The 18158-nt window shown below is 43.3% G+C and overlaps 1 long non-coding RNA gene across 1 annotated transcript in view; it reads right to left on the reverse strand.

Annotated features, from left to right (window-relative positions):
• Positions 1-8581, reverse strand: part of LOC141372414 (uncharacterized) — a 28352-nt gene extending 19771 nt beyond the window's left edge. The window contains exons 1-2 of the long non-coding RNA XR_012377647.1: positions 8410-8581; positions 3514-3600 (exon numbers count right to left, since the gene is read on the reverse strand). This is a non-coding gene — a long non-coding RNA (uncharacterized lncRNA). The remainder of the gene's footprint in view (positions 1-3513; positions 3601-8409) is intronic.
• Between the last annotated feature and the right edge of the window lie 9577 nt (positions 8582-18158).

The raw sequence follows: 18158 nt of genomic DNA on the forward strand, positions 1-18158 counted from the left end.
TAGCAAAAACATACAGAGCACCTGTATTAGTGAGCTCAGGCTGCCGTGACTGAACACCACAGACTGGGTGGTTACAAAAACAGGAATTTTTCTCACAGTTCTGGAGGCTGGAAGTCCAAGCTCAGAGCATGGGCAAGTTTGGTTTCTTGTGAGGCCTCTCTCCTTGGTGTGCAGATGGACATCTTAGCACTATGTCCTCACATGGTCTTGTCCCTGGGCGAGCATCCCTGGTGTCTCTTCCTCTTCTTAGAAGGCCACCAGTCATATTGGATTAGGGCCACATCCTATTCAGCCTTCCTTACCTCATTTAGCCTTCCTCACCTCCTGGAAAGCCCTATTCCGAATACAGTCATGTTGGGACTTCGGGCTTCAAAGTACAAATTTTGAGGGTGACACAATTCAGTTCATAACAGCACCTTATCAGCTAGAGTGCAGTCCATGAAAAGAAAACGTTCCCACACATCTCTGGTGGCACCTCCTTATGTAACACAAAAACGCATCTCCCAGGTGTCAACCCTGTCTTCATTTTTGGGCACTTCACTCCAGATTCTGGGCATGTGTGTTTCCATTTTTATGCAGACCTGCTTGCAGGCCACTTTTCCTCCTGAACATTATGTAATAAACGTTTTCTCACAAGTTAGTTGCTATAATTTTAATCTCAATGGTTTTATATTTTTGAGCACAGTGTGGCACACTAAGCATTAAATGCTCTCGGTGAGAGAGGGACAAAGCTACTCTGGAAGCCACCCCGGGAGGGTCTGAGGAGAAAGGCAGCTGCTGACAACCCCTCCTTCCCTGGTCCAGCTGGGGGAACAAGATGGAGAACTGAGGTAACTCTGGGGAGGCATGGGTCTTCCCAATGAAAGATGGATTTTTTTTGTAGGAGGCAGTATTTCTCATCGGATACCCTTGGATTTGGATCTTCTAATTAGTCACTTCCTAGCAAATGATCCTGGTGAATCACCTCTGCTCTGAGGCTGGGATTCTCAGTCTGTGAGAGGAGAATGCCTACCTCACAGGGTTCAGGATTAAATGTCACAGCATGTAAGGCGTCTAGCATTCTGTAGGCGCTCTGCAGACCTTAGATGAATGGCCGAGGAGAAGAGGATCATTAGAATCCCCTTCAAACACACTGCACACATGGGCTTGAGATGAGATAGACCCAAACTCCAGTGTCTACCCTGTTCCCGCACTTCCTGAGGTCTCAGTCCAGCTCACCAGTTACCTGTTAAGGGACCTTAGGCAAATTTTCACCTCTCTGCACCTCAGTTTGTGATAATAATACCTAATAATGGGGTTGTTTTGTGACTTAATGCATGTATTCTAAAGTGCTGGGACATGATACTTCTTGATAACTGGAAGATAGTAAGTTGCATTTTGTGTGGTATTTCATTTATCCAGAGAGGATACTGGAAGCCAGATCTCAGCTTTGCTCTGGTTATGTGACATAGAAAGTTCCTTATCATCCCCGAGCCTCAGTGTTCTCAATAATAAAGTGAAGTGATAATAACGATTATCACAGAATATATTATAGGGTATATAATAATAATAATCTTAGGTAATGGATGCTTAAAAATTAAATAGATTATCCCAAATCCTGATACAGTGCCTGGCACATGAAAAGTTTCCATAAATCTTCGTGAATCAAAGAGGAAAGAAAGAAGGCTCGAGGAGTCCCAATCCACTGATGAACTGCATGGAAGCAACGGTTTGGGCTCTCTTTCCTGAGTGTTCATCACCGCTGTGGGCCCCCGCATCTGACATTCTGAGTCTTCAAGTCGTTTCCATCGTTCAAGGTGGAGGTCCTCTCCTCAAGAAAACAGGCAAGGAAGAAGAGTAATTGCTCTGGAAACCCTTCCATGTGGACAAAGGAGGAGCCCAGCTTAGGTATTAAAACCTCAGTTCCATTGTAAGCATCTCTAATTCCTCCAATACAAACTGGTGCCATATTTATCTTCCTAAAGCCCAACCCCAAACAAGGCACAGTCCGGCCTAAAAAAATACTGTTTACTTATTTAGTGGAGCAAATTATGTTAAGAAAAATAAAAAAGTCCTCAGACTCAGTATCCAGAACCCTCCACTCCAGAACATGGTCCCCATCCCTCTGGCCTTACCTCCCACGAATCTCCAAAGTTATCACCATGTACTGAGCCAGCCCCGTTGCTCACTGATCCTGGATCACTTTCCTTTGAGTTACTCCATTGCTTACTGAGCCTGGATCAGTTTCCTGTGAGTTACCCCATTGTTTACTGAGCCTAAGTCACTTGAGTTCATCCCTCTGTGTCTTTGATTGCGCTGTTTTCTCCACATCATCCATCTCCCTCTGTTAAAATTCTGTCCAATCTTCACGAGCTATCTACTCTTGGGACACCTCACTTACTCCTCCTTATCTTTTGTGCTGTCTCATTCATTTTACGCCAATCACCTCTTAATTGTTTCTTTCATTTGATATTCAACTATAACAGTTGTTTTTATGTCAATTCTTATCTCCATTTGCACACTCCGTATTGAATTATAACATCCTTTAGGGCCAGGAAGACCATGCCTAGCCTCATACTTTGCAGTGTGCACATCCAAATGCTTGTTGAATTCATTTATACTTGCCAGGATCCAGAAGCCAGGACAAAGGGTTTTTTGGGTTTTTTTTAATGGTTTGGATTTTTAAAAATCCAGTTCAAGGATTGATTTAGCAATCATTGTATGCACATTTGTTAGGTGGCAAGAGCTAATTTTTTTTAACGACTCTTGACAAGATTTCAAGATGACATTAGTAAGACCAATGTAGGGACTTGACTGAGGCTAAAGAAGCCAACTGCACCAATGCAGGATGCAGGGAGCCCATAATTCTAGCAGTCCACTGGAGGGACCCAAAGTGAGTAAGCATAACATGTGACCCCTCTTGCTGCAGTGGCAAGACGGCAAGCTCATAGTACCTGGGGCAGTGCTCATAGGAATGGTCACTAGATCCAAAGGCATGGTCACAAAATGGCATCAGATCATTTGTGTGTGTGAGAGAGAGCATTGGTTCCCCAATGAATCTGACTCCTTTTTTTCCTTACAAATATTAGGAATATTAATGTTGCTTAGATTTCTCTCTGGTAGGGCTCATCCAGAAAATCTCAGAATTCCAAGAACTTTTATGAGGATCTTCAGGAAAGGGAGAATTTGACTGGGTTATTTTCTGTGAAGGCCTGGATATGAAAACTGGACCCCTCTGAAAAAACCAGATCCACAAAATATGCAACTGATGAATCACTAAACTCTACCCTGAAACTAATGGTACACTGTATGTTAACTAATTTGAATTTAAAAAACAAAACAAAACAAAAAAACCCAGATCCACAAAACCCACAAACCAGGACAAACCACACTGTGAAGATTTCCTAAACTAGCTACAGAAAGGAGTACACTTGTATTACAACAACAGTTAATGATGAGTAATAATTGGCCAAAATTACAACTAATTGTATATTAGAACTAATTTTATATTAGAAAAACTAAGAAAGCACTTACCTTATGAAAGATGGCCTCTCTTACAGGTTGGTAGATACATCATCCAAAAGCAAAAGGCATGTGAAGAGTGGGGGTATGTGTGTATTTCTGTGTAAAATAAATATTTTTTAGAATTCTATTTTAATCTATTTATTGGTTTTTAAACTATTTCACTTTACATTTTAAGTAGTTTTTATAGGGTTTAGAGCATACATCTTTATCTTTTCACAGCTTACTTATTGTTAATGCCATACCACTTTACATAAAATACAAAGAATCTGGCAAACTTATGGGTAGATTAATCTCTGTATGCTAAAGTTGTCGTATGTATTACATTTATATACATTATGAATCTCACAATACCATGATATAATTTTTGCTTTCAATTAGTAATGTGTATTTTTATTTTGAAGATCTGTCATTTGGACATATACATTTATGCTTGGAGGCGTACACATTTCTGATTAATTGACCCTTTGTCATTATAAATGTCCCCCTTTAACTTGGTAATACTTTTGTTGTGATGTCTATTATCTGACATTAATAGTTACCCCAGTGTTCTTTTGCTGTTTACATGGCACATCTTTTAATACCCATTACTTCAACCTATCTATGTCTTTACATTTAAAGCACATTTTTCACTTTGGGGTAGAGTTTTGCTCTTTTCTTTCTCTCTTCTATCTATCCCTCTTTTTTTTTTTTAAAGATTTGTTTATTTATTTTAGAGAGAGTCCACGATCAGGGAAAGGGGGAGAGAGAGAGGGAGAGAGAGAATCCCCAAGCAGACTACTGAGCATGGAGCCTGACATGGGGCTCAATCTCAGGACCCCAAGATCATGACCTGAGGCAAAATCAAGACTCAGACACTTAACCGAATGAGCCACCCAGGTGCCCCCAATCTATCCCTCTTAATTGGAATGTTTAGTACATTTACATTTAGTGTACTTTTTTATATGGTAGGATTCAGGTCTACCATCTTACTATTTGCTTTGTGTTTTTTCCATCTGTTTTTGGTTTCTCTGTTTTATTTTTGTTGGGATTAATTGGGTACTTATTAGAACTCTCTGTATTTTTATGATCATAGATGGCATCCCTGGTTCCCTGTCTCCCTCATTGTCTCCAGTTTCCTGCTTCTTAAAATTCTCTAGGTCTAGTCATAAAGTACATCAGAACTTGAAGATTTACACTTTATATGACCTAGTAATCTAATTCATCTAATATATTCAGCTTGTCAGACTGAGAAATATCTGAACACCTGCTAGGTTCCATGCAGATGACACAACACATGATGCTTTGATTCAGTCCCTCTCCTTTAGCAAGTTTAAGGCACTAAAATTTCCTTCCAGGAGATTCCAATTGTCCCCTACCTTTAATGATAACATCCTTCTTCACAGATTCAAGTGTTTGTTCACTAGCCAACCTTAGTCTATCCTCTAGGTCTAGTCAAGTGATTGCCTTTGCCTTCCTCGGGACATCTGGAAGAGGAGACCTTCCCTCTTTCTCACTCAGTAATCCTCACTTGGCTTCTGGCCCAAACTGAGTCAGCTTCATGTCTTTCAACCTCATAGGAACCAGGTGCCTACTTCAGCTTGCCTGGAAGCCCTGGTTGGTGTCTCTCTGCCTCCTCTTCTAGTCTAAGTTTTCTTGAAATGTCCCACAGAATCACATACCTTCAATTCATTATATTAGGTCCTCCTCCTCCCCATCCCTTTTCCATTTAGTTCATTCTTTATCCTGTGACTTTCTTTCTTTCTTTTTTCTCTTGAATTTTTCTCAACAAGTATCTTTTAGTTCCCAAAACTGTGACCCTGAGCTTTACCAATTTCATTCCCACTTAGGGACCTCTTTCAATTAATCATAAAAATGTTCAACCAGTGAGAAAAGCAGGCCCCAATACAATCATAAATGGGCTTCTTCTGTATTCCTCAGAGGGTCTCCTTCACTTTCTTCGCAGGCAGGTAAGTGCGTGTACATTTGTCTAAGCAGAAGAGAGATTCCTGAGCAGGGCAAGGAGGAGTGAAGGGAAGGGGGCAGGTGTGGGAGCCACGTATGGGGCTCAGTCTCTCACTGTGGTGGCAGTGGCATATTTATCAAGGAAGGTGAAGTGGTCGCCTCAGTAGCACTGCTTACAGAGTCCAGGTTTTGGGTGAGGCAAAATGTAAAGCCAAAACAGCTGGCTGCAGAGCTGAGCCCCCCCTCACAGTGGGCCTCTGTCTGTGCTCTTCATCTTGGGTTCTCAACCACATCTACATGTTAGTCATCTCAGGAGCTTAAGAAAAAAACACCCGGATGCAGGACACATCCTCAAGCAAATTAATTCAGGATCTTGGGGCTGGGCTCAGAGGGTGTGTATTTTATAAAGCTCTCCGGGTGATTTTAACATGCAGCCAGGGCTGGCAACCAGTGAAGTCACTGGTCTGGGTCCTCAGCAGAGACTGTAGTGCCCCCAGAGTCCATCTTCCTGATTTTCTCCCTGCCATTTATCCCGACTCTCTCTGAGAACTTCCTTCCACTCAAGGAGCACAGTAACAGAGTATCTATAGTTGTGGTTTTCAATGGGAACAATCCCTTCCCCCTCAGGGGACATTGGGCAGTGTCTGGAGGCATTTTGGGCTGTCACCCCCTGAGGAAGCAGTGAATAAAAGCCAGGGGTGCTGCTAAACATCCTACAATGAACAGGACAGCACCACCCCGCACAATGAAGAATTATCCAAGGCCAAAAGTCAATAGTGCCGAGGTTGAGAAACCGTGGTCTACAGGGAAGGACGATGGGCTGCAGTGGCCTTAGGCCAGTAGCTCCTCACCCTGGACACAGTTAGGGAGCAGAGGGGATTCTGTGCAACCTTGGGCTCCAATGCAATGTACCAGTTGCTGACTATAACACTGGACCTCATCTGCAAATCATAGTCCAGGTTGGCTAGTTGATCTGCTCTTATCAAAATAAGCCAGATATGAGGAAGGGCCAAAAGCATGAAAAACAAATTCCAGAGAGACCAGGGATGGTGTGAGAGAGAGAGAGAGAGAGAGAGAGTAAATGTCATTTGCAAAGTCCATAAACTCAGCCAGGTACACTGTAGCTGTGCAAGACCATTGGCCCATGACAAATTAATTCCAGTTTTCATTCAGTAGTAACTGGCATTTAAAAAAAAAAAAGACAAGTAATTTTGAACGGTGCCATCCCAGCCAATGCCAACTAGTTGTCTATCTGGGGTAAGGCACTGTCAATCACTGAGTCTGTGAAGCAGAAAAACAGTAATTTCAGAGAGCTTGCAAATCACCCAAACAGCAGCCTGTTTTCAGTTCTTTTTTTCCATTTAAAAGCATTTGAGAATCAGCTAGATGGAAAGCACTCCCCTGAAAATTTGAAGATAGAAAGTTTATTGGTTCTCTTCAGACCAAAAGAGGGAAAATAAGGTAGTGGCCACAAAGAAAATGAAGTGTGCATTTCTTCCACTTCACATGTAATGAACAAAATAGTGAGACAGTCAACCTCAGTTGAGGAAGGAGAATGAGCTGTAGATCACTCCATTCACAGACTTGTAAGTAATGGGTGCCAGAGCCAGAGAAGACTCTGATTCCTCAACAAATAAAAATATCTGCCTTTTAGAGAAACGTTGATATCTGTTAATATAGGCTGAAATTGTTGCTATGAAAATGGGGCCTTTAATTCAAAATAACCAGCAACATCCAATTCCCACAGGGAGCTTGGAAATGGCGGGGGGGTGGGTGGAGAAATTTTAGTTCTATTTTGAGGGCAGACCTTTCTGGTTTGACAAGTGTTAACAGGAGCTGGTGAATGCTTTACGAGGAGCATGGTCATTAACGTGTCACCTTTTGAGATAGAGTGGGAGCCCCTTCCTATAAAGAAGATTTTAGAGCAGAGTCAAAAACTATGTCATGCTCTTTTTATCTCTGCAATGGAACACATCTAAAGAAGAACGGTGAGTTAAAAATGTCCAAACTTTGGGTTTTTTTTTTTTCCTGTGTCTGCTTGCTGTCACTTTCTAAAGTTTTTGTTCTCATTTCATCTTACCAGAGGCCATTTTCTCTTGAGACTACAAAAAAAAAGGGGGGGTAATTAAATACATGGTGAAACACGCATGATTGTGAAACATACATGATTCTCTACATTCACAACCAACCTAAAGCTCAAATCAGTGGATGTAACTGATCACTTCATTCTCTTGGTACCGGGGTCCACTGCATATATTCTGAGTTTCCTCTAGGTCAAGAGAAGCAGGACCCAGGATTCTTGGATTCTTAATCCAAAATTCAGACTGAACATTTCCCTCTTTTCTCCCCCTTGGTCAAGAGGGCAAGTAACCAGAGCTGGTACTGAGGAGGGTTCCACCAATCCAACATAAAATTCAAAATGGGATCAAGAGCTACACTTTTGAGGTGTTTTCTGGAATTGGTTCTCTACTCAATGGCCCTGGAACAAATGAAATCAATCTGATCCATATAAAGATCAAATCCGGGTTAGACACGGATAACATTTTAAAGAAATTATTTCTTCCACGTACGGATGGAAGGTGGATGAAGAGATGCATGAGTGAATGGAAAAGAAGTAAATGGATGGGCCAATGGATGCATGAAGGAATGGAGAGATTGTTAATCGGATGGATGGTGATGGATAAAGACACAAAGGTGAGGCAATTGTTCCCTGGCTAAGGGAACAGAGACAAGAGGGTTTAATTCTGTCTGGCAGAAGGCAACACAGGTGCAGAAGACTTCAAGATAAAGCCTTTAAATATTTCCAGAAGGAGATCGCTTAGAGGCAAAAAAAGGTTTGAACCAATATGAGAAAAGGCAGAGTTTAAACTGCAGTCAGAGTGATGAGTGGTCCAGGGTGGCGCAGGGTAAGAATAACAAGAGATGAGGTTTTGTACCGGAAAGGATGCTTTGCCAGCTACTTACATCGCTACTTGAATGAGTTCTTTGGATTTTTATGCCTCGGCACAACCATATTGTCATGGTAATGATATCCCATTAGCTTTTGCATTTCCTTCTGTCGGCAAGAAAATTTTCCAATATCAACTTACGTAGTCAGGAGCCTGGGAAGTAATTGACAACAGACAGACTACCAGGAGAAAAGTTGCTCAAAAGGAGTGGCTCCACGAACAGCCAGGAGTAAGGGTTTATAGGTCCACTTAGCAGGGTGTGGGTGGGGAAAGAGAACTTACTGCCTCAGTGGGAAAGTACGGGAGGTTCTGATCCTGGACCCTTTTACACAATGTTCTTGAAATATTACAGCGTTAAAGGTCAGCCGCCTCCCTGACTGTAGACTCCCTCAAAGGCAGGAGGAGGGCGGATGGCAGCTGAATTCCTCAGAAGCCCTTATTTAGTCAGATAAGGGACATTCAGATAAGATTTCTTTCTGCATCTGCTATAATCCAAATGTTTTCAGTTTAAAGTAATCTTTATGCCACTCCGGTCCCTTTATTTCTGTATCTGTTGTCTGGCTCTTTTACCATTCCAAAGTCATGCTAAGGACCTTGGATTTTGTCCAGTGATAAGGAGAGCTTCTGAAGGGTTTGAGGCAGGGTGACTTGTGGAGAACTGGAACTGAACTTCCAAAAGCAAACCCCAACTCAAGAGCAGTGCAAGCAACAGCAAGACAAATGGCCCCAGAGAGCGAGGCACATATCCATGCCCAGTGCTCAAGGCCCGCAGGAGTGCACAAGAGGAGGCTGACCACCATGCTGGGGACTCAGGGCAGGAGCGTGGCCCGCAGTAGGCTCTCTTCGGCCACTTAGTGGCAGCATGGTGCCTGGCACAGGCTTTGATGTCTACAGACTTAGGTTCCTGCCCTGGCGCCATTCTTTCCCGTCTGTACAAGCTACTTATCTTCTTTGAGTCACAGTTTTGCCAATCAATTAAAGGGAATAATATTTATTTTATGAGATTACTGTAAAAATTAAAATGAGAAAAAAATTGCAAAGGACGGGGCAGAGTACCTGCCACATGGTGGATATCCAAGAAATTTCTTTTCTTGCCTTTGTTCCCCATACCTCTCCTTGAGAGAAACAGTAGTTTGGGTTTTTGTTTTTATTTTTTTTTAAGATTTATTTATTTATTTGGTTTTTAGAGAGAGAGTACACGCATGAGCTGGGGGAGGGGCAGGGGGAGAGAGAGAACCACAAGCAGACTCCCTGCTAAGCACAGAGCCTGATGCGAGGGTTGATCTCACGACCCTGAGATCATGACCTGGGTGGAAATCAAGAGTTGGCCTCTTAACCAACTGAGCCACCAAGGCACCCTGAGAGAAACAATAGTTTTCGTCAGCACAGGGCCACTACCTTCCTCACCGTATCCCATTTGAGAAATGACTTTCCTCCATATTTCTTATGTAGCTAAGAACCAGATGAATAGCCTCTCCTTCCGCCTAGATCCTAGAGTTGTAACTAAAGAGTGTGAGAACTAGAAACATCTGTAGCCCACACCTTCCCACGTACACTGACGATTTCACCTTTCCACACTCTCATTATGACTTTACTTTTCCAAGAAATTCTTGCCCAAGAACACCAGTTTGTAATTTACTTCCTTGTTTGTTTCAGGAACTTCCTGAAAATCTATATGCCCAAACAACAGACTATACAGCTAGCCCTCATCAGGGTGGGAAGCATTTTCTCAGAAAAACAGATCATCAGGGCGCCTGGGTGGGTCAGTCAGTTAAGTGTCTGACTCTTGATTTCAGCTTAGGTCATGATCTCAGGCTTGTGGTATTGAGCCCCATTCAGGCTCCACACTCAGCACGAGTCTGCTGGACTCTCCCTCCCCCTCTGCTCCTCCCCCTGCTTGAGCTTGCACTTGCTCTCCCAAAATAAATAAATAAAATCTTAAAAAAAAAAAAAAAGTAAGTAAAGAAAAACAGATCACTCTTTTCGGGCTTATCGAACATCACTTTACTCTCTTAGCTTCGTTCAAAACTCCTCTTTCACTGTGCCCACCGTGCCCAAATCATGATATCACAAATTTTGCCAATCAGCATCTCCCTTTCTGGCATTGGAAGACCTACCTTGAACTAACTGTAAAAACCTTATGAATACCCTGCCCTTGGCCTCCGCCCATCTCAAGCTAGCTCTAGCCCTGTGGGTGTAAGGGCTGCAGTGACACACGGGGCTCTGCCTCATCGCCAGGCTCTGCCTCATCACCAGGCTAACACGGCGTGGCTTTCAGGGAGGTGACGCCCTCCATCCACATGGGAATGGCTGCTGAGAGCTACCTGGCTTCTCCACCCCCAGGGGAAGTTACTGAGGGACCCCCCCCCACCATCCGACCTTCCCTTCTCAATGGGGGTAGTTATCAGGAGCCTCATGCTTGCTTTATAACAAAAGATCCTAAGTAACCGGATCTGTCTCAAAATCACCCCTAACACGCTCTGTTAGCACATCTGCACTCTTTGGGGGAGTTCACGTTCTGTTAGTTTATCTACACTCTTGGGGACGCATGGCGCCTGTAGCCGGGGATGGGACTTGGGCTCCGAGCCAGGACCAGGAAGAAACCTCAGTCTTGGGCCTGAGTGAGGAACCAGGACATAGTACCTCCCTTTCTCCCACTTTTAGGGGAAGGCAGCCTCCTCTGAGGGCCCACTTTTCCTGTTCATGTTCTGATACCACCTCTTGGCCAACCCGTCCCATGGGTGACATGCTCCATCTGGACAGATGGGAAAGCCATGCACAGCCTGGGATCCTCCCGTCCTCAGAGAACCCTGGGGAGCGTTTAAGTTCAGACCGTTGAGTCCTGAGGAATGTGCTACGCCAAGTAACTTAACTGCATTTGTCTCTGTTTGCCACCTAAGAGAGATCCAGGAGGGAAGAGAGTTCCCTAGAATCCTCCCATAGCAAATAGCAAACCTGCCCTCAGCAGATGGGTGACTACACATGATCCCGGGTGCTCCCCAACACCAGGCCAGGGGTTTTATTTTCCACGGCGCACTTGCTAGAAATCACCAAATTCAGAAGAGACGGGGGTGGCAACAGTTCTTTTCTCAGCATTTCAAGTCTCGGAAAATGTTTTTAAAAAGGGAACCTCGACTACGGGTAGATGGCCCCTTCCATTCCACCAAGAAACCTCGGGGAAGTTAAGTGGAGAACAACTGTCAAGACCCAGGGGTAAAAATCTAAACACATCTGCCAGGAGCAAGTGACACAAATCCCCCACAACCAGGATGTCTTTGCATATTTGTCTCACTTTACCCGCACTCACCAGCTTTGCCTGCCCACACGGTTAATCATGACAGGACATTGGACGCACGTCCCAGCGATCCTGTTTAACGGCTTCTGAAAGGACGGCCCGGCCAGCAGGTGCGCGGGTTTGTCTCCGGAGACTACGAGGCTTGATGGTGTGGTGTGGGCTCGGCCCCCGTGTGCTGATGGCTTCCCTGGTCGCAGGCTTGCTCTAAGATGGAAGCAGCATGTCAGCATTGCTAAAACATTAAAAGGAGTTCTGACTCCGAACCGAGTTGCCCTCTCACCCTTAATTATGCCCCACTTGGCCCCATGTGAGAATAGATGTCTTTCTGATTCAAGCATTTGGGAGCAGGAAGCGAGGGTCTGGGGCAGTTCTCAATCAGCTGACACCAAAATGAGAAGCCCAGGAAGGCCAGGCATCCAACATGGGTGGGGGGGGGGGTGTTCAGAATCCCCAGAAAGCAGCTGCCCTTCAGCTTCTGGGCATCCCCAGGCAGGGGGCTCCCAGTTGCCCTGCATTAGGCGTCCTCCGTGTCCATGCTTCCCTCCATCTAGGATGAAATATTAATCGAGCTATGGTTTGAGTAATAGAGGGGCTTTGACCTCCTGCAGAGCTGGGCTTCCAGCTTGAGAGACAAGACAAACATGTTTGAAATATCCAGTAATGATACCAAAGGCCAGAACCAGTGATTCAGAAATAATAGCAGCTGTAGAGTTCAGAGGAGAGAAAGATCAACAGGGGCCAGCATGATTAGGAGAGGCTTTCTAGAAGGTATCAGAACTGGGGGATAAGCTTTGTAGAGACCCAACGCAGCGGAGGCGCCTCGAATGGCCACTGTGAAAATGAGATGGGGTTTTGAAGGCGGCTTGGAGAAACATCGATCGGGGTTACCTTGAGGCAGGGAGGAATAGGCAGGGGCGTAGCTGCGAGAGGAATGCTGTGGAAACGGGTCAACAGCCCCTGCAGGAACCCCCTTGTTGAAACGGGCCCACCCCTCATTTCCCTCTGGCAGAACCTCTCACGGCACATTCTACCCCAAAGCTGTCACTGGCTTATTCCTTCCAAAGACCTGGAAGAAAAGCGTAAGGAATTATTTAGGATTAACTGAAACATCTTACTGAAGAGAACAAGTGAAGGTACTCAAAATACTCCTCAGGCATGTTCTACCCCAAACAGACTTATCCTAATGGTACAAATTTGCTCCAAGGCACTCACATGCAAGAAAGGTTGCAATTCTTTATTTTTCCTGAATCAAATTACATGTGGTGAAACAGCATAGAGGGCACAGAACAGACCCACAGATACAGGTTCACTTGATTTATGACAGAGGTGACACTACAGAGTCATGAGGAAAAGTTGATCCTTTTCATAAATAGTGCTGGGTCAATTGAACAGTCATGTTTTCAAAAAATGGATCCTACCCCTCACATCATACACAAAATCAATTCCGGGTGATTATATGCAAGGATGATCACATAAGACAATGTCCCTCTGAATTTGAAACAAGCAAAGATTTGATAAAATAACACAAAAGCACATGGACCATCGAGGAAAACATTTGATAAACTGGAATAGATTAAAATTGTGAACATTTTGTTCATGAAAATCCACCATTAAGAGCGTGAATAGGGGCCCAAAGAGAGGAAAGTAATATTTTCAATGTATATATCTGATAAAGAAGTTGTTTCCAGAATATGTAAAGTACTCTTTCAAGTAAATAAGAACAAGACGGGCAAACCAACTGAACAACAAGAGAAATACGTGAACAGGCAACTCACTCATTAAGAGGATAACCAAATGGTCAATAAACATATGAAGAGTCACTCAAACTCATTAGCAGTCAGGGAAATGCTCATTGAAAATACAGTGACATCCTTTCACACATCCTCCAGCATGGCTAATATGGAGAAGTTACCATGCCATGAGTTGGCAAGAACGTGGAACTACTGGAATTCTCCCACAGTGCTGGTATTTGAGAAAATTTATAAACCACTCAGGAAAACTATTTGACAGGATCTACTAAAGTTGACCACACACAAACCCCATGACACACCAGTGTCATTCCAGGTAGTTACCCAAAGGAAGTGAAAATATGTTCACACAAAAATTTAAACTCAAATGTTTAAAGCAACCTCATTCATTATGGCTAAAAACTGGAAACAATCAAATGTCTATCGACAGGAGAAAAATGAGCGAATTGTAGTATATCCATACGATGGAATGCTATTCTGCAATAAACAAACTATTGATATATATAAAGAAAGAAATACATATATGATGATGTAGATGACATTGTAATGGCAAAGGGAATCCTGGAAAAAATCTAAATGTTTATATTTTTAAAAGGGAACATTTAAACAAATTACGGTACATTGATTCAATGCAATACCACACAGTAGTTCAAAGAAAAGCTATGAAACTGGATGTGTTGATAAGGAAAGAGCACCAAAATGAAGTAACTGGAAAGTTCAAGTATGAAACAACATGTATAGCATTTTTCATTGGTGTTAAAAATATACATTGTATAATGTGGAAAATTTCTGGAAGGACACCAAAGAAATGGGTAACTATAGTTAGCTCTGGGGAAAGGGCTGGGGCTGGAGTAGGGTAACCAACTGGCCACTGAGGTCAACTTAGTCTGGAGTGAAAGGCCCACTCACTTTTCATTGCACATCTTTTGTCCTACTTGGATTTTTTTTTTAAAGTAGCCTCCATGCCCAGTGTGGAGCCTAGTGGGGGGCTCCAACCCACGACCCTGAGATCAAGACCTGATCTGAGATCAAGAGTAGAATGCTCAACCAACTGAGCCATCCAGGTGCCCCTGCATGGATTTTTTTTTTTTTTATCATGAGCATGATATTGTCTTATTTTACAAGATTTAATTAAATGAAATGCAAAATGCTCTATAATTACTTTTTTAAAAAAGGACACGGTGGCGACCCTGGTCAAGTTTAATAATTTACATTACAAGATGGAGTAAGATGAATAATGGCCCACAAAGATATGCAATTCCTAACTCCTAAATCTACAGATGTTACCTTCTATGGAAAAGTGGTTCTGCAGATGTGATTAAGTTAAGGATCTGGAGAGGAGGTTATTACCTGAGTTAGCAGAGTGGGTTCTAAAGTTAACCTCATGTATCCCATGAGAAGTCACCCCAAGGAGAAGGCAATTAAAGGCAGAGCAGGGACTGGATCGATGCTTTTGAGTGAAGGAAGGAGCTGCAAGCAGATGGAAGGCAGGTGACCACAGAAGCGGGAAAAGCAAAGAAACAGGTTCTCACCTAGAACCTCCAAGAGGGAGTGTGGTCCTGCCAAAATTTGATCACAGCCTGCAGAAACCACTGCAGAATTCTGACCTCTAAAAACTGTGAGAGGATAAATCTGTGTCAATTGAAGCCACCCAGTTTATGGTAATTTGGCACAACATTCATAGGAAATTAATACATAAGATTGTACACGAGTCAGAATGGCTAGCATCAAAATGACAAGAAAGAACAAGGGATGGTAAGGATGTGGAGCAGAGGGGAACCCCCGTGCCCTGTGGGTGGGAATGTCAACGGTGCAGCCACTGTGGAAAACAGTACGGGGGATCCTCAAGGAATTAAAACTAGAACTACCCTACGATCCAGCGCTTCCACTTCTACTAGCAGTATTTGTCCAAAAAAATGAAGACACTAATTTGAAAAGACATGTGTACCCCTATGTTCATCATGTAATTACAATAGCCAAGATATGGAAACAGCCTAAATGTCCACTGATAGATGGGTGGATGAAGAAGATGTGGTATGTGGTGTATTTATACATATATATCTCAGCCATAAAAAATGAAATCTTGGGGCACCTGGGTGGTGCAGTTGGTTAAGCAACCAACTCTTGACTTTGGCTCAGGTCGTGATCTCAGGGTCCTGGGATCAAGCCCCGGCATCGGGCTCTGAGCCCAGCAGGGAGTCTGCTTAAGATTCTCTCTCCCTCTCCCTCTGCCCCTCCCCCTCCCCACGCTGTGCTCTCTCTCTCTCTCTCTCAAACAAATAAATAAATAATAAAATCTTGTCATCTGTGACAACATGGATGGACCTAGAGGGCATTATGCTGAGTGAAATAGACCAAGAAAAACAAATACGATACAAATTCACCTATATGTGGAATCTAAAAAACAAAACAGAAACAGACTTATAGATACAGAGAATAAACTGATGGTTGCCAGAGAGGAGAAGGGTGGGGTGATGGAAAAGTACATGAAGGGGATTGAGAGGTACAACCTTCCAGTTACAAAATAAATAAGACAGGGGCGTGTAATATACAGCATAGAGAATATGGTCAATACTGTAACAACTTTATATGGTGACATGGTAACTTACTGTGGTGACCATTTTGTAATGTATATAAATATCGAATCTCTATGTCACACACCTGAAACTATGTTGTATTCAATTATTCTTCAATAAATAAAAAATACGTAAGATAAAATTTTCAAATGCTAGGAAGTACTCTTTTAGACAGGAATATGTGGGCAAAGGCTTGCCATGTGAAGAATCCAAGTATCTGATATGAAATAAACTCACAACCAGGCTAGCACGAGATCATGCTGCCTGCTTTTCCATGACGGGGACATTATCTCTATGGCCCATTACCTTCACCACTGACATTTACTGGACTCTTGATAGAGTTTTGGAATTCAAAGTTTGAATTCCGCTGCTGAATACAATTTCTCTGCTCGGGAAACAGTCCAACACATGTTCATAAATCAATACATACATGCTATGACTCGAGATCAAACTTCAGCTAATGTCTGTAGATCACTAATAAACGTGGGTCTTAATGAGGCCATTTTTTAATATCAGCTAAAATCACCTCTGTGTTCCAGACTGAGATCTCCTTGGTTTATTACCTTTTTCACTCTAAGTTAATGAAAAATAAGGGGCAAAATTTTCAAATAGGTGTGAATTAAGCATTGTACATTCCTAAAACTACTCTTAATTCAATAGACTAAATCAATTTGAGGAGTACTAAGAATTGTCCAGTTTGTGACACTAGCTATAATTGATCATTTCCCCTATCATAAAGCTATCCAGAGATGCAATACCCACACATATTTACGCGAAACATTAGCTTAGCCTAAGGGCGGGCGGGTGGGGGGTGGTTCATACATGCTCTAGGATTTCCCTCCTGATTTAGTTTGTAGATTCTTCCTTTCAAGTACCATGTTTTAGCCTCTCTTTTTAAAAAATTGAATCTAGAAAAGAGAGAGGCTTAGAAGGCCAGACTTTCCAGTGGTAAATTTTCACTGTTTTCTCAATGATTCATGTTTCAGTCCTCCCTCCCCCCCCCCCTCTCTCTCTCTCTCTCTCTCTCTCTCTCTCTCTCTCATGGGTATTTTAACGTTTGGAAAATTTCTCCCTAAGGAACAAGGACACATGAGTTTGCAGGGCATTCCCATCTGGAAAGGCTCTGATTTTTATAAAAGCAAAACAGGGAGGTGTGTATAAAGTGGGGTTAAAGGAGAGATTTGCCAAGGAATTCACTCCAACAGTAATACCCTGGTGGCATCCCCCATGAGGATCAGAACACGCATGTGTCAACAGTGTTTGTGCAAGAGTTGTAATCTCCATGCAGCTTCTGCATTTGGAACAAAGCTCCTTCTCCCGCATCTTTTCATCTTCCCAGGTCTTTATTGTTCTCGCCTCCAGCTCAAGACATCAAGACTCACCTTAAATCCCCATACAGGGACACAACACATAATCTGCATTTTCAGATGCCAATCTCTGACCGCAGACAGGACAGAATGAAATCACACAAACGCACACGCGCGCGCACACACACACACACACACACACACACACACACCAAGAAACAAAACAACACTTGTACCCTGACCTCCAGAAGATGGCCTGCTTCCCAGGCTCCAATGGGCCCTTGCAGAGTCTATTTGCCTCACGGAGGACTCTTTTTAAAATCGTTCCCTGAACTAGAGGCTGATACAAAAAAGCAGGAGGAGGAGGAGGAACTGGACTGGAAGAAGACTGTTCAAGAAGAAAACAGTTGTTAATGTTGACTCCTTCCTTGGGGTGCAGTTCAGGTGGGCATTGCAAAAGGGAATCCAGGTATATTGGGGGATTTCTCCAACACCCGAACTGTTGACCCCAGACACCTTCATGCTAAAGGCTGGCAGAATAATCACCACCCACTGAGCTGGCTCTTCCAGGCCAACCCCCCTCCCCCCCACCCCTGCCCCTCCCAGCCACCCACATCCACATATGCTAATCTCTCCCTATAACAGACTCAAAGAAGCCACCCTCAGTGCCTCTTCAAGACTACATTTTTAAATCCCATTTCCCCCCAAAGTTTTCCTTTCCCTTTCCCATTCCAACCCAAACTTCTCTGTTTCCACGAGTTTGTCTAATAATAATGCTTATCATTTATTAAGCTTAGTACGGCGCTAGTTTCCATGCTAGAGCATGATCTCCTTCCTTT

Source organism: Callorhinus ursinus, unplaced genomic scaffold, assembly GCF_003265705.2.
Source record: "Callorhinus ursinus isolate GAN/ISIS: 27379988/994484 unplaced genomic scaffold, GSC_fseal_2.0 scaffold3, whole genome shotgun sequence".
Lineage (NCBI taxonomy): Eukaryota > Metazoa > Chordata > Mammalia > Carnivora > Otariidae > Callorhinus > Callorhinus ursinus.